At 51.5% G+C, this 16,840-nt stretch overlaps 1 protein-coding gene across 1 annotated transcript in view; it reads right to left on the bottom strand.

Moving 5' to 3' along the window:
• Positions 1–10,552: 10,552 nt before the first annotated feature.
• Positions 10,553–16,840, bottom strand: part of SYP (synaptophysin) — a 135,721-nt gene continuing 129,433 nt past the window's right edge. Inside the window, exon 7 of the mRNA XM_069209308.1 lies at positions 10,553–10,692. The gene's annotated coding sequence lies outside the window, so the exon portion shown is untranslated. The remainder of the gene's footprint in view (positions 10,693–16,840) is intronic.

Raw genomic sequence — 16,840 nt, 5'->3', positions numbered from 1 at the left:
GACAGTCACTTGAGAAGTAAAGGTAGTGCTTGGCAAAACACAGCAGCCACACAGCACTTAACTGTAATGGAGGTATGAACAGAAGTACAGTCTTACCTGAGTGTCAGTGGAAGTACTGCTGTATTATAAGTGTCCTGTTGTCCGCATCCTCCTCCTCCTCCTCACTGTCTTCAGTATCCACTGCTGCCACAGGTGCATTGTCTCCCCCTCCTCCTGCAGGTAGGGAACATGCCATCTGAGAGGCAAATTGTGCAGCATGCAGCAAGCCACCACTATCTGGCAGACCGTCTTAGGGGCGTAGAATAGGGATGCACCAGTTACATGGAAGCACCGGAACATGGCTTTCAGTAGCCCAAATATACATTCAGTAACCTTCCTGGTACGCCTGTGTACTTCATTGTACCGAATTTCTGCCACTGTCCTTTGATTCCTCACTGGTGTCAACAGCCAGGACAGTGTTGGGTAGCCGGAGTCACCTGGAAGTAGTGAGGGACACACATTACTCATGTACAATGGCATGGAGTACAGCTCCAGTTGGCATACACTGACATACATCGTGTGAAGACTCAAGCTCACCTGTGAGCCACACTCTCTGCCTCTGTAGTCGTGCCATCACCCGTGGGGCGCTGCTATTCCTCAACACATAGGCATCATGCACAGACCCAGGAAACTTGGCAGTGATGTGAGAGATGTATTGATCAGCAAGGTACACCATCTGTACATTTAGAGAGTGGTAACTCTTCCTATTCCTGTAGACCTCATGTGCCAAGGGAGGGACCAAGGCAATATGGGTCCCGTCAATGGCCCCAATCACATGTGGTATGTGTCCCATGGTGTAGAATCCAGCCTTCACAGTGGGCAAATCTTCACTCTGGGGAATGAGATGTAGCTTCTCATGTGTTTTAGCAAGGCAGCCAAACCCCTTCCAAGCACATTTGAAAACATTGGCTGTGACATTCCTGCAGCCAAGCCCACGGTCACCTGGAAGGAACCACTTGCCAGGAAGTGGAGCACTGACAGTACCTGTACTGCAGGGGGTATTGCTGTAGTGCTACGGATAGCAGGAATCAGATCTGGGTACAATTGTTGACACAGCTCAGTAATTGCAGCCCTGTCCAGATGATAGGTGAGAATGATGGCTGTTCCTCCAGGGTAGCCAAGTCCACTAGGGGTCTGTACATGGGTGCTTGCCTCCTCCTCCTCCACAGTTGTAGGTATCAAAGTAAACCAAACATGAAATGTGTGTGACTACAGGAAGTATGGACACACAATATCACAGAATACAGAGCATGTATGTATGCAGCAGACTAGCATTGTCTTGGTGTGAACCATTGGTACCTATGACACACATTAAATTGTCCGCCATGAGTACCAGCATTAGGAATTGACAACTGCCTGTCCTGTATGCAGGGACAGGTGGGAGTGACCTCACTCCGCTGGCGTTTGGCGTCATGGCGGAAGGCGTTCTGCACCGCCGTGCAACTCCTCATTGGTTAACAAGGAGGTCTATGGAGCAAAGGAACCAATGATGATCAACGCCGTTTTCTCTGTCCCACTTCACTTGATTCCTGACTCTCTAAAGATCAACACCTCCACTGCGTGTGCTGCGATGTCCTGTGTCTGGAACCCGTGATGGCCTGTGCTACAGGGGAAAGGGCCCCAGCCTTCACATCGGAGGAGTTGGAGAAGCTTGTGGATGGGGTCCTACCCTTGTATGGGCAGTTGTATGGGCCTCCAGACCAACAGGTGAGAACCTAATGGGTACGTTGGATGCGACATGGCTGTATGACGATGTATGTATGTGCTGGCAGTGTGTCATTTGGGGAGTGTATTTTTGCTGCATGCAATGTGTATGCAGAGGTACAGGTCATGTGTGGGCTTAATGTGAGATCTATACAGTATGTAAGCCATTTCAGTTACAGAATGGAGTGTTGAGTTCATGGTGTCCATTAGTCTATGTTCCCTATGCAGGTCAGTGCCCATCAGAAGAAAGGGTTGTGGCGTGCCATCACCAAGGATGTGCGGACCCTGGGGGTCCATAGCTGGCGGAGCACCCACTGCAGGAAACGGTGGGAGGACCTGAGATGCTGAGCCCAGAAGACCGCATAGGCCCAGCTGCGGACAGCCTAACAATGAGGGAGGGGTGCCCATCGGAGCCTGACACCACTAATGGCCTGCATACTGACGGTGGGCAATCCTGAGTTGGATGGGCGCTCTAGGGAGGCACAGCAGCCACAAGGGGGTGAGTACAGACTGTGTGGTATTTTGTTTTTGTTGCCTGCCATGGGGTTTGGGTGCAAGGTTCTAGTCAGTGGGTGCCCCTATATGCCGGCTTAGGTATTCTTGTGTGGTCCTGCTTAGCAATGTAGGGAGGTATATATATTTGGTATTGGTAAGCAGCTAGCATACCATGGCAGACATGGCTTAGTGAGCCCCAGTAGGTGCGCAGATGGTAGTGTTTGGGTTGTTTACTGATGTTGTACCTAGGTAATGATTTGGCATTGTGGTCCATACTGCACAGTGTTAGTCCCAGTGAGTGAATGTGATGTGTATGCCATATGTGCTGTTGTTGCTGTGATTGACTCTGTGCTCCCTTTATTTCTCCCCCACCCTCTCTCCTTTTCTCATCATGTCCTTGTGTGCATTAGCATCATCTGGCAAAGGAGCAGGGCCACCAGCGAGTGGGGGAGGTGCAGCCCATGGGACCCAGGAGGCAGAGTCCACCGATGCCGAGGGGACCAGTGGGTTGGAGGGCGAGGGGAGCACCACGGCAGAGACAGGAGAAACTTCTACAGACTCAGATTCCCCCTCCGATGGGAGCTCCCTGGTGGTGGCGGACCCCTCTGGGACCACACCAGCTATTTCATCTTCCACCACCCCCATACCAGCAACGCCTTCCCAGTAGCCCCCCACCCAGTTGCCCGTGCCCACTCACCCAAGAGGGTGGGCATCTCCTTCGCCCCAGGCACCTCAGGCCCTTCCCCAGTCAGCCCTGCTGCCCTAACTGAGGAGGTTATTGACCTCCTGAGATCCATCTCTGTAGGGCAGTCAACCATAGTGAATGCCATCCAGGGGCTGGCATCCCAGATGCAGCAATGCAATGCCTACCTGGAGGGCATTCACAGAGGCTTGGGGGCCCTACAGAGATAATTTCAGGCTCTTGCCTCCTCTTTGACGGCAGCCAATGTCCCTGGTTCTTCCATCCCCCCTTCAACTACCTGTACCCAGTCCCAAAGCCTTCTCCCCCACCTATCCCACGCACATAATCAGACCATCATGCACTCAAGACAACAGTCAGGACTTGCACAGACACCACACTTCACTCCATAAGCACAAACACAGCCAACCCCCAGGTGCACACACAACTACAGCCATTGCCTCCACAGTCTCCCCCTCTGCTCCCTCCCTCACAGTCACATCAGCACTCACACCTGCATGCACTGCATCTTCAATCCCAGACCTGCCACCTGTACAGCGTTGCCCACCGTCACCACAACAGCAGACACGCAGACTAGTACCCCATTCACCACATGCGCAGTCACCACCACCACCATAACAACCTCATACAGCGCACCGACCTCACTTGGAGACACCACCACAATATACATACACACCATCTCCCCCTCCAAAGACACACAAACGCTCCCACTCAGACACTCAACAGCCATCCACCTGACACACGCACTGTCCAGCACACCTACTCCTCCTACAACCACTCCCTCTACCTCGACTCCCAAACCACCTCCCAGAACCCACCCCATTGGACCTAAGAAACTTTTCCTTTCCCACCTTGACCTCTTTGATCCTCCCCCCTGTCCTGCCCGTAAAAGGAAGCTCCCTCTCCCCCAGCCTAGTACCTCAAGCCACAAGAGTGGCACTCCAGCCGCCCGCTACAAGCCAACACATTTGTCCCCTAAACAACGGAGCAAGGACTCACCCCATCCCAAACCCAAGTCCAAGGACCCCCCTCCCAAGAACACAGTGGTTGGACCAAAGGTATGTGCCCTGGCTTTCTTTGCTCCTGGCTTATGTTGTTGTTGAATTTCTCTGCAGAAAGTTCTCGGTGCGTGGTATGTGTGTATGGTGTGTGTTGTGCGTGTGGGTGTCACTCTACCCTCCCTCCCTTGTGTGGTAGGTGGCTGTACTCACCGTCGTCATTGGCGTTGCTGCTTCTGGACTGCCATCACGTGGTATAGCATCAGCAGGCCAGTTTGGGTTCCATGGCAGCCGCGGACCCCTCTGTGTCCCTGGAGGTGAGTGTCTCCTTTATAAGATGCATTTCCGCCAGGCTTTTCATGGCGGTGGTCCCGTCCTGGAAATCCTGGTGGTCTGCTATGTCATAATACGGTGGGTGGGTTGTGGTGTTCCGCCAGCCTAAAGATGGCAACCACAGTGGACAGACCGCGCTGACGGTGCGGTGGTGCTTTGGCTATCTGTGGGAGGAATCACCGCCATGGTCATTATTTGGCGGTATTCACCGCCAGCCTGGCGACGGACCTACCGCCATCGCCGGCATGGCGGTCAGCTGACCACCAATGTCATAATGACCACCTACGTGTCCAGTCAAAGACCACCTGAATGCAATCCTTGAATTACTTTTCTACTGTGGAGAAGGCCTCCTTGAAGGCAAAGCCTGAGTGTCATATGCGTAAAAAATAACTTTAGATCCAAATGATTCCACTATTGCAGCCAACAGGGACACAAAGACATTAAACGATGTAGGGCTCAAAGAGGAGCCCTGCGGCACTCCCTTCTTCACCGCTATAAACAGGAGGAGCAAAAGGTGCCACTCATAACGACTCCCTCTGGAATCAAGGAATCAAGGAATTACTTCAACCAGTCCCACACAGTACCCCCAGGTCGGTGAGTTGTTGTAAAATAATCATATGTGGGACGGTACCAAATGCTGCTAGAGGATGGAGAAGGATTAGCACAGTGTTCTTGCCTCGATCCAGAGACAGCTTGATATGGTCAGGTATTTCTAATAGCGCAGTCTCCACGCTGTGGCAGAGACGAAACACTGATTGACTAGGATGCACAACTTGCCCTACACTGAGTACTCTGGAGGTTGGATAGAAACCAGTTTTCCAGCATTTTAGAACTGTTCCTTTTAAGACAATACATCTGAAATACTTTGAAAAGAGATCTTCAGACTCCTCTTCATTCTCTAGTCAGGCTACGTCCCAAGGCTAGAGGACGCACTTGCAGAATGACCTAAGTTAGGACTGTCATCTATTGGCCCCTCAATAATACTGGAGTCCTCTGTCTCCAGACAAAACCTCAGCACTTAGCATAAAACAAGACTCAGTTGACATCACATTTTAAACTTTTTATTTGTAGTTTTTTCTTTCATTTCTGAATTTATTTATTTTTTTGGAGCAATGGAAATCACAATATCTAATGGATGAGTCCAACCGAAGAAATAACACAGTACGTCAGAACACGTGGTTTACGAACACAATACCCATCGCAGAGGATGTGGCGCTGGGTGGCAGGCAGCGTCTTGGAGATCCTTGGCTTTCAAAGCGCTCGTCCACCCTCCTCTACTAACTCATAAATCTAATCGAACAGAACAACCCCTCCCTCAAAATGTGTGTGCTGTGTGCTCCCCGTGCATCGGTGCACGAGGCCGCTCCACTTAGCCTTGCAGACACCGGGGCTCGCTGTAACGTCTGCCTATGCGGGGTGCTTCAGGTCACTCCCATTGTCTGCTCAGTCAGAGGGAAGTCCTGTTGCTCTGGATCATGGTGCTCCAGAACCACGGTCTGGGTCCTCCTCTCCCGTTTAACTCGCACTGTGTTCTCCTTCTCCAGCTGCCACTTAACCAGCACTGCGTCCTCCTTACTAATCTCACACTTAACCCGCACCTAGTTCTCCATCTCCTGCTTAACCGGCACCAAGTTCTCCTTCTCTATCTCCTGCTTAACCAGCACCAAGTTCTCCTTCTCTATCTCCTGCTTAACCAGCACCAAGGTCTCCTTTTCCATCTCCTTCTTAACCAGCACCAAGTTCTCCTTTTCCATCTTCTGCTTAACCAGCACCAAGTTCTCCTTCTCTATCTCCAGCTTAACCAGCACCAAGTTCTCCTTTTCCATCTCCTGCTTAACCAGCACCAAGTTCTCCTTTTCCATCTTCTGCTTAACCAGCACCAAGTTCTCCTTCTCTATCTCCAGCTTAACCAGCACCAAGTTCTCCTTTTCCATCTCCTGCTTAACCACCACCAAGTTCTCCTTCTCTATCTCCAGCTTAACCACCACCAAGTTCTCCTTTTCCATCTTCTGCTTAACCAGCACCAAGTTCTCCTTCTCTATCTCCAGCTTAACCAGCAGCAAGTTCTCCTTTTTCATCTCCTGCTTAACCAGCACCAAGTTCTCCTTCCCTATCTCCAGCTTAACCAGCACCAAGTTCTCCTTCTCTATCTCCCGCTTAACCATCACCAAGTTCCCCCTCTCTACATCTCGCTTAACCAGCACGTGTCCTCCTTCTCCAACTACCGCTTAACCAGCACCATGTTCTCCTCCACTGCCTATTCAACCACTATTTTGCTCTGCGTCTCCATCTTTCGCTTAACTGAAACCAACACCAGTCCCTGCTTTTCCAACACCAGTCCCTGTGTTTCTGAGCTAGTCCTGTCTCTTGCTTTCCAAACCCCTCTTTGCATTCATCTCAATCCTACACCCTTTTATTGCTCTTCTAGAACCACCACCTGCAGTTCCAGCTCCACCTCCTGCAGCCTCAGTCTCTTTCTCCACCACCCAGGACATGGCCTCTCACACCTGGGGCACCATTACAGCCTCTAGTACCTGTTCTCAGCAGAGTCATCTGTCTGTCCACTTTCATAGCAACAGACGCCTGTCATCGCACTCTCCCCGGCCTCCTTACAACCCCCCTCATATTGTGTCTTGTCTCCAACACTCCTCTGCCTCCCTTTACACCATCTTATCGCCTGTTGTACAACAAAGGGCATTAACTGCAAACTCCACCTTCTGCGTCCATTCATCCCCAAATTCCCACTGCCCGGCGAGAGGTGGACCGACTGACCTCTAGCAAACGGGCCCATGCGTTGATGAAAGAAAAAAAATGAGAAGCTACCGGCAGAGACGCTACAAGTCACCAGCTACAGAGCGGCCACAGAGTGAGTGGCGGCATGCCATGCAGTGCCAGGGTGTGGACAGATGGGGCAAGGGGCAGGAACCACCTCTGTCCCTGCTGGGGCGGGAGCCATCTTGACATCTGGTATCTTCCCACAAAGGGTAGTATAAGTGGGATAAAAGAGGGGGTCCTACCTGGTCTGATTTGGTTACCTCCTCTACAGTTGCCACAGGGTGACCTTAATGCGGCTGTGTGTGTAGAGCAGAGTGGGTCATCTGAATAATCCCTAGTTTACATCCTCTAAAGTGGTTGGTTTATGGCCTGTTGTGGCAGGCCCAGGTGGCCCGTTGTGGCAGGCCCAGGTGGCCCGTGGCAGACTGTCAGTCTGCCAGCAGTCTTTGGTGCTCACAGACACACCACAGAGCTACTCTAATGAGCACCCACACATGGTGCCGGCCAAGGGTCCCTGACAGGAGAGGTTCTCCTGCAGTGGCGGAGATATTGGACAGGTTCCACGCAGATTCTCAGAGAGGCAGGCCTTTTGTGGTGCAGCCACCACAGAAACTGGAGGGACTGGGAGTAACTAAGGTCCAGCATACAAACTCCCTGGGGTTTGGGTAGGAGCAGCATACTCTATGAACTTCTTCGGTGTAGCGCCTACGACTCGTCATTGAGGGGGCAACGAAAGGGGTCATAAGCACCTAACAAAGAGGTGGGAGGGGTGTCTGGGATGGAGAATTACATCATCCTGGGACAGATAAAGATATGATCCTCAGGGTCATGTGTTCCAGCGACAGTCACATGTTCCAGGGTCAGAGGAGGCAGGAAAGCCTCATAATCCTGGGAGAGAAGCAAATGGTTGCAGTCCAGTGGGTGTAACGGAGTCGTAGAATCCTAAGGCTGTCATAGGATCCAGTGTCGGGGAATCACACAGTCCGGGTAGCGAGAAGGCATACAACACATAATATCAATGTACTCAGAGTCTGAGGACATCAAACGATAGAGAGACACGTGATCCAGGGAGACAGTCGTGGGATCCAGGGGCAGGAAGGGAGAGTGACACAATTCAGGGGGGAGAGTCACTTGATCCAGTAAGAGAATTACATGATCCAGGATCAGCCAGAGGAGGAGGAGGATCACATGACCTAGGGGCAGCCAGAGGAGGAGGAGGGTCACGTGATTTAGGGGAAGCCAGAGGAGGAGGAGGGTCACGTGACTTAGGGGCAGCCAGAGGAGGAGGAGGGTCACGTGACTTAGGGGAAGCCAGAGGAGGAGGAGGGTCACGTGACTTAGGGGAAGCCAGAGGAGGAGGAGGATCACATGACCTAGGGGCAGCCAGAGGAGGAGGAGGGTCACGTGACTTAGGGAAAGCCAGAGGAGGAGGAGGGTCACATGACTTAGGGGAAGCCAGAGGAGGAGGAGGATCACATGACCTAGGGGCAGCCAGAGGAGGAGGAGGAGGGTCACATGACCTAGGGGCAGCCAGAGGAGGAGGAGGATCACATGACCTAGGGGCAGCCAGAGGAGGAGGATGGTCACGTGACTTAGGGGTAGCCAGAGAAGGATCATGTGACCTAGGGTCAGACAAAGGAAGATCACGTGACCTAAGGGCAGCCAGAGGAGGAGGATCATGTGACCTAGATTCAGCCAGAGGAGAAGGAGGATCACATGACCTGGAGTCAGCCAGAGGAGAATCATCTGAAATGGGGAGAAAGTCACATGATCCAGGGAGAGGCTAACATAATCCTGGAAGACAGCCACGCGGTCCAGGGACAGTCCCATGACCCAGGGGGAGCGTGGCTGAAAGTCTCAATGTACACACTAAATTAATGTGTGCACGATCAGTAAAGAGCAAACTATCACATGATTCAGGCATTGCCAGAGTGGGAGCATCATATGGTCCAGGAAGATTGACGTGTACTCCAGAGAAAGTTGTGCATGATCCAGGGGCAACCAGAGAGAAAAATTACATGATTTAGACATGGAAGCATATGTTGCAGGTAGAGATCCATGTGATCCGGGGACAGTCACATGACCCAGGGGGGAGCCAGAATGGGGGATACATGTGATTGATAAATTCACAGGATCCAGTGGGGGGTCACGTGATCAACAGAAAGAGAGGTTGAAAGTGAGAAAGCACAACATATCAATGACCTCATGATCAAAGACCATCAAAAGAATCCCATGATCCAGCGTGAAGAGCACATGAGTCAGTGCAGGAGTCATGTGATCAAGGGGCAGCCAAAGTGAGAGAGACACATGATCTAAGGAGAATGTCACATGAAGCAGGGGGAAGTCATATGATTCATGAAGAAAGTCATGTTAACAGAGAGAATCAGTCACATGATCTAGGGAGAGAGTCACATCTTCAGTAGTCACATGATCCAGGGAGAAAAGTCACATGATCCAGGGAGAGAGTCGCTTGATCCAGGATGACCAGAGGGAGAGAATCACATTATCCAGGATTTAGAGAGAGAGCGGCAGTAACCAAAGAGGGAGACTCACGTCTTCAAGGGACGGTGGAGAGAGCCACAATAGTGAAGGGTTGGTGAGAGTTCCGTCAATAATCCGGAGGGAGGATCTCATGTTAAGGGAGGACCATGTTACTGAGGAGCAGGTGGAGTATTAGAAGACTGAGGGTTGGGCAAGAGTCTCGTGATCGAAGACTGGGCGTGAGTCACACCACAAAGGGATATTGGAAGTCACACGTGAAGGAGTAGGGGGGGGAGCTCATAATCTAGGACTGGAGGTCACATGATTGAGGGCTGGGGTAGGGTCACATGATGGAGGGGTAGAGTGGAAGTTATGGGACTGAGTTCTTCTGGCTACTCATGTTTGAAAGGTGGGGGAAGAAGAATCACTTGATGAAAGGGGACAAGTTTGAGCCATGGACCGGAGGATGTGAGGAGGCTACAATATCTACGCTTGTGCGGTGTGTATAGAAAGAGTGGATGAGGCGCGCCTGAGGGAGGTGTGAGAGTCAGGTGATCATGAGAAGGCAGGTCACATGCGTCAGTATCTGAGTTAGTAATGGAGGCATTCACACACTGGGAAGGCAGCGAGTGGGTCAGTCACAGAGCGTGCAGAAGCTGGGAGCGGGAGAGTCAATGATCTAGAGAGACTCCTACTGGAAGTGTCCAGGAGGTGATCCAGGGAATGAGATACAGTCTTCTGACCTCAGTTGGCTTCCATCCCAGTGAAAACTAGTGGGAGTGCTTGGAGGGTCAGCCAGGGGTCCCTGGGAATCTCTTCAAAGGCTGCGTGGAAACCCCCTTCCTTGGTCAGTAGACAGGGGCCTTGGGGGGACATGTGGGGATCTAGGAGGCACCTTGCCTCCCCTCACTAAAGATAAACAAACAGATATCAGCAAAACAGTAAGTGTCTGCTTTCTCTGAGAGGGGTCATTTTTTCATACAGATAAATATATTTTTATATATATAATATATATATATAAACGTCACAGACAACTACATTCTCCCGTAATATTCACTCCAATGGCGCAGGCCTGGTGGTGGTGTCACTGCCGCTGCTGCCATCTTCAGGCCAGAAGAGGACACTGCAATCCACAAAAGAGTCTTCTCCACATCAGCCCAAAGGGACCTGCAAGGCAAGAGAGGTTTGGTTATTTACCACATGGGAACACGAGGGCCTTCCGCAAACTGGGAACAAGTGAGGCTTGGGGAGCTGAACATGTGAAAAGGGCCAGGGTCCGCCGGAAGGGAGGGCCTGACACCCACAACCTGTGAGCGAGAGGGCATGGCCTGTGGAGAGATAAAGCGTGAACCTATGGACCCTAACATGAGAGCCCCTGATCCTGCGTGGGGGGAATATCTGAACCTATGAGGGGAGGGCTCTACCTGAGGAGGGCGAGCCTGAACATTTAAGGGCCTTAATCTGTGAGAAGGGAGAGTCTGACCCTGCAAATAGTGGGAATTTCAAAAGTCTCATGTGCTTTACGTGAGAAATCCAATGTTTCCATTGATTTTGTGAGGTATATATACCTCCGAGGTGTGAAAATTAAGTTTGTAGGCATTCCCCAGAGAACGTTATCACACACAGATATTAATCAAATCATATCGCTTTGAAATGCAGATGGCTGTAGTTGAATGCATGAATGAACGCTTCTGACCTTGTTACCTTTTTCAAATACTTGCAGAGAAACAATGTAACATTTCAGGTTAAACATTAAGCAGCCATGCACTCCTTTTGAATGCCCACCTAAAACTGACTTTTAAGTAGGTTAAGTCTGAATTTTTAATCATTTTCCTTTTTAAACACAAAGCTGAAGAGGTGCAGCCAGATGGGTTGGCATGTTACTTTCTGCTCCAGAGGACACTGCGGAATACCTCTCGCAGGTTTTCATCTGTGTGCAGCTGGCGCCAAAAGCAAGCCTGGTAAAAGTAACTTAATAAACAGATATGCCAATTTAAGATAAAAATGGGTTTTAAAGATTTATTTTTAGAAAAGTGCATATGCATGTGGGTACTGCATTGCACATGCCAACGCCAGGGATAAAAATGCTGGACATCCAGAGCCCAAAAATAAAGAAATTAAGGGAGCACGACAAACATATAGATTTGTTACACTCGGTAACATCTGTGATGAGAATGGATGGAGTTGAGAGTTTACCGGAGACCCTGGGAGGACCAAAGAGGAAGAAGCATTCATCGCGCCATCGGGTGCTGTGTTCTGAGATGTCGCACTAATTGAATGGCTCAGTGAATGGCTGAGCTGACCGAGCGCCCTGGAGTCTCTGCACTCGCTGCCCCTGGAAGGTGCACAGAGTGGTGGTGGGTTTGCAGAAAGGAGCGCAGGGATGAAGATACAAAACAAAGGTTTTTCCAAGTCACAGGCGAAAACAGTCAAGCCGTAGAACGCGGGTTCGATCAAGCCTTAGAAGGAGGGTATGGTCAGGTCAAGCCTTAGAAGGAGGGCATGTTCAAGCCTTAGAAGGAGGGCATGGTCAGGTCAAGCCTTAGAAGGAGGGCATGTTCAAGCCTTAGAAGGAGGGCATGGTCAAGCCTTAGAAGGAGGGCATGGTCAAGCCTTAGAAGGAGGTCATGGTCAGGTCAAGCCTTAGAAGGAGGGCATGGTCAGGTCAAGCCTTAGAAGTAGGGCATTATCAAGCCTTAGAAGGAGGGCATGGTCAAGCCTTAGAAGGAAGGCTTGGTCTAGCCTTAGAAAGAGGGTATGATCAAGCCTTTAGAAGGAGGGCATGGTCAAGCCTTAGAAGGAGGGCATGGCCAAGCCTTAGAAGGAGGGCATGGTCAAGCCTTAGAATGAGGGTATGGTCAAGCCTTAGAAGGAGGGCATGGCCAAGCCTTAGAAGGAGGGCATGGTCATGCCTTAGAAGGAGGGCATGGTCAAGCCTTAGAAGGAGGGCATGTTCAAGCCTTAGAAGGAGGGCATCGTCAGGTCAAGCCTTAGAAGGAGCGCATGTTCAAGCCTTAGAAGGAGGACATGGTCAAGCCTTAGAAGGAGGGCATGGCCAAGCCTTAGAAGGAGGGCATGGACAAGCCTTAGAAGGAGGACATTGTCAGGTCAAGCCTTAGAAGGAGGGCATGTTCAAGCCTTAGAAGGAGGGCATGGTCAAGCCTTAGAAGGAGGGCATGGCCAAGCCTTAGAAGGAGGGCATGGCCAAGCCTTAGAAGGAGGGCACGGTCAAGCCTTAGAAGGAGGGCACGGCCAAGCCTTAGAAGGAGGGCACGGTCAAGTCTTAGAAGGGGGGCACTGCCAAGCCTTAGAAGGAGGGCACTGCCAAGCCTTAGAAGGAGGGCATGGTCAAGCCTTAGAAGGAGGGCATGGATAAGCCTTAGAAGGAGGGCATGGTCAAGCCTTAGAAGGAGGGCATGGTCTAGCCTTAGAAGGAGGGTATGGTCAAGCCTTAGAAGGAGGGCATGGTCAAGCCTTAGAAGGAGGGCATGGTCAAGCCTTAGAAGGAGGGCATGATCATGCCTTAGAAGGAGGGCATGGCATGATCAAGCCTTAGAAGGAGGGCATGGTCAAGCCTTAGAAGGAGGGCATGGACAAGCCTTAGAAGGAGGGCATGATCAAGCCTTAGAAGAAGGGCATGGTCAAGCCTTAGAAGGAGAGCATGGTCAAGCCTTAGAAGGAGGGCATGGACAAGCCTTAGAAGGAGGGCATGGTCAAGCCTTAGAAGGAGGGCATGGACAAGCCTTAGAAGGAGAGCATGGACAAGCCTTAGAAGGAGGGCATGATCAAGCCTTAGAAGGAGGGCATGGTCAAGCCTTAGAAGGAGGGCATGGTCAAGCCTTAGAAGGAGGGCATGGTCTAGCCTTAGAAGGAGGGCATGGTCAAGCCTTTGAAGGAGGCTTGTTCAAACGGTAGAAGGAGGGCATGGTCAAGCCTTAGAAGGAGAGCATTGGTCTAGCCTTAGAGGGAGGGCATTGTCTAGCCTTAGAAGGAGGACATGATCAAGCCTTAGAAGGAGGGCATGGACAAGCTTTAGAAGGAGAGCATGGTCAAGCCTTAGAAGGGGGGTATGGTCAAGCCTTAGAAGGAGGGCACGGTCAAGCCTTGGAAGAAGGGCATGTTCAAGCCTTGGAAGAAGGGCATGTTCAAGCCTTAGAAGGAGGGCATGGTCAGGTCAAGCCTTAGAAGGAGGGCATGTTCAAGCCTTAGAAGGAGGACATGGTCAGGTCAAGCCTTGGAAGGAGGGCATGTTCAAGCCTTAGAAGGAGGGCATGGTCAAGCCTTAGAAGGAGGGCATGGTCAAGCCTTAGAAGGAGGTCATGGTCAGGTCAAGCCTTAGAAGGAGGGCATGGTCAAGCCTTAGAAGTAGGGCATGGTCAAGCCTTAGAAGGAGGTCATGGTCAGGTCAAGCCTTAGAAGGAGGGCATGGTCAGGTCAAGCCTTAGAAGTAGGGCATTATCAAGCCTTAGAAGGAGGGCATGGTCAAGCCTTAGAAGGAAGGCATGGTCTAGCCTTAGAAAGAGGGTATGACCAAGCCTTTAGAAGGAGGGCATGGTCAAGCCTTAGAAGGAGGGCATGGCCAAGCCTTAGAAGGAGGGCATGGACAAGCCTTAGAAGGAGGGCATGGTCAAGCCTTAGAAGGAGGGCATGGACAAGCCTTAGAAGGAGAGCATGGACAAGCCTTAGAAGGAGGGCATGATCAAGCCTTAGAAGGAGGGCATGGTCAAGCCTTAGAAGGAGGGCATGGTCAAGCCTTAGAAGGAGGGCATGGTCTAGCCTTAGAAGGAGGGCATGGTCAAGCCTTTGAAGGAGGCTTGTTCAAACGGTAGAAGGAGGGCATGGTCAAGCCTTAGAAGGAGAGCATTGGTCTAGCCTTAGAGGGAGGGCATTGTCTAGCCTTAGAAGGAGGACATGATCAAGCCTTAGAAGGAGGGCATGGACAAGCTTTAGAAGGAGAGCATGGTCAAGCCTTAGAAGGGGGGTATGGTCAAGCCTTAGAAGGAGGGCACGGTCAAGCCTTGGAAGAAGGGCATGTTCAAGCCTTGGAAGAAGGGCATGTTCAAGCCTTAGAAGGAGGGCATGGTCAAGCCTTAGAAGGAGGGCATGGCCAAGCCTTAGAAGGAGGGCATGGCCAAGCCTTAGAAGGAGGGCATGGTCAAGCCTTAGAATGAGGGTATGGTCAAGCCTTAGAAGGAGGGCATGGCCAAGCCTTAGAAGGAGGGCATGGTCAAGCCTTAAAAGGAGGGCATCGTCAGGTCAAGCCTTAGAAGGAGGGCATGTTCAAGCCTTAAAAGGAGGGCATCGTCAGGTCAAGCCTTAGAAGGAGCGCATGTTCAAGCCTTAGAAGGAGGGCATGGTCAAGCCTTAGAAGGAGGGCATGGCCAAGCCTTAGAAGGAGGGCATGGACAAGCCTTAGAAGGAGGGCATGGTCAAGCCTTAGACGGAGGGCATGTTCAAGCCTTAGAAGGAGGGCATGGTCAAGCCTTAGAAGGAGGGCATGGCCAAGCCTTAGAAGGAGGGCATGGACAAGCCTTAGAAGGAGGGCATGGACAAGCCTTAGAAGGAGGGCACGGCCAAGCCTTAGAAGGAGGGCACAGTCAAGTCTTAGAAGGGGGGCATTGTCTAGCATAGAAGGAGGGCACTGCCAAGCCTTAGAAGGAGGGCATGGACAAGCCTTAGAAGGAGGGCATGGTCAAGCCTTAGAAGGAGGGCATGGTCAAGCCTTAGAAGGAGGGCATGATCATGCCTTAGAAGGAGGGCATGGCATGATCAAGCCTTAGAAGGAGGGCATGGTCAAGCCTTAGAAGGAGGGCATGGACAAGCCTTAGAAGGAGGGCATGATCAAGCCTTAGAAGAAGGGCATGGTCAAGCCTTAGAAGGAGAGCATGGTCAAGCCTTAGAAGGAGGGCATGGTCAAGCCTTAGAAGGAGGGTATGGTCAAGCCTTAGAAGGAGGGCATGGACAAGCCTTAGAAGGAGAGCATGGACAAGCCTTAGAAGGAGGGCATGGTCTAGCCTTAGAAGGAGGGCATGGTCAAGCCTTAGAAGGAGGGCATGGTCTAGCCTTAGAAGGAGGGCATGGTCAAGCCTTAGAAGGAGGGCATGGTCAAGCCTTAGAAAGAGGGCATGGTCAAGCCTTAGAAGGAGGGCATGGTCAAGCTTTAGAAGGAGAGCATGGTCAAGCCTTAGAGGGAGAGCATGGTCCAGCCTTTGAAGGAGGCATGTTCAAGCGGTAGAAGGAGGGCATGGTCAAGCCTTAGAAGGAGAGCATGGTCAAGCCTTAGAAGGAGAGCATGGTCAAGCCTTAGAAGGAGGGCATGGTCAAGCCATAGAGGGAAAGCATGGTCAAGCCTTAGAAAGAGGGCACGGTCAAGCGGTAGAAGGAGGGCCCGGTCAAGCCTTAGAAGGAGGGCACGGTCAAGCCTTAGAAGGAGGGCACGGTCTAGCCTTAGAAGGAGGGCATGGTCTAGCCTTAGAAGGAGAGCATGGTCAAGCCTTAGAAGGAGGGCATGATCAAGCCTAGAAGGAGGGCATGGTCAATGGTCAAGCCTTAGAAGGAGGGCACGGTCAAGCCTAGAAGGAGGGCATGGTCAAGCCTTAGAAGGAGAGCATGGTCAAGCCTTAGAAGGAGGGCATGATCAAGCTTTAGAAGGAGGGCATGGACAAGCCTTAGAAGGAGGGCATGGTCAAGCCTTAGAAGGAGGGAATGTTCAAGCCTTAGAAGGAGGGCATGGTCAAGCCTTAGAAGGAGGGCATGGTCAAGCCTTAGAAGGAGGGCATGGTCAATGGTCAAGCCTTAGAAGGAGGGCATGGTCAAGCCTTAGAAGGAGGGCATGATCAAGCCTTAGAAGGAGGGCATGGTCTAGCCTTAGAAGGAGGGCATGGTCAAGCCTTAGAAAGAGGGCATGGTCAAGCCTTAGAAGGAGGGCATGGTCAAGCTTTAGAAGGAGAGCATGGTCAAGCCTTAGAGGGAGAGCATGGTCAAGCCTTAGAGGGAGAGCATGGTCAAGCCTTTGAAGGAGGCATGTTCAAGCGGTAGAAGGAGGGCATGGTCAAGCCTTAGAAGGAGAGCATGGTCAAGCCTTAGAAGGAGGGAATGGCCAAGCCTTAGAAGGAGGGCATGTTCAAGCCTTAGAAGGAGAGCATGGTCAAGCCTTAGAAGGAGGGCATGGCCAAGCCTTAGAAGGAGGGCATGTTCAAGCCTTAGAAGGAGAGCATGGTCAAGCCTTAGAAGGAGGGCATGGTCAATGGTCAAGCCTTAGAAGGAGGGCATGGACAAGCCTTAGAAGGAGGGCATGGTCAAGCCTTAGAAGGAG

This window comes from Pleurodeles waltl, chromosome 10 (genome assembly GCF_031143425.1).
Source record: "Pleurodeles waltl isolate 20211129_DDA chromosome 10, aPleWal1.hap1.20221129, whole genome shotgun sequence".
NCBI lineage: Eukaryota > Metazoa > Chordata > Amphibia > Caudata > Salamandridae > Pleurodeles > Pleurodeles waltl.
Note: the sequence above shows the minus strand (reverse complement) of the source record. Positions and strands in the feature narration are given on the sequence as shown.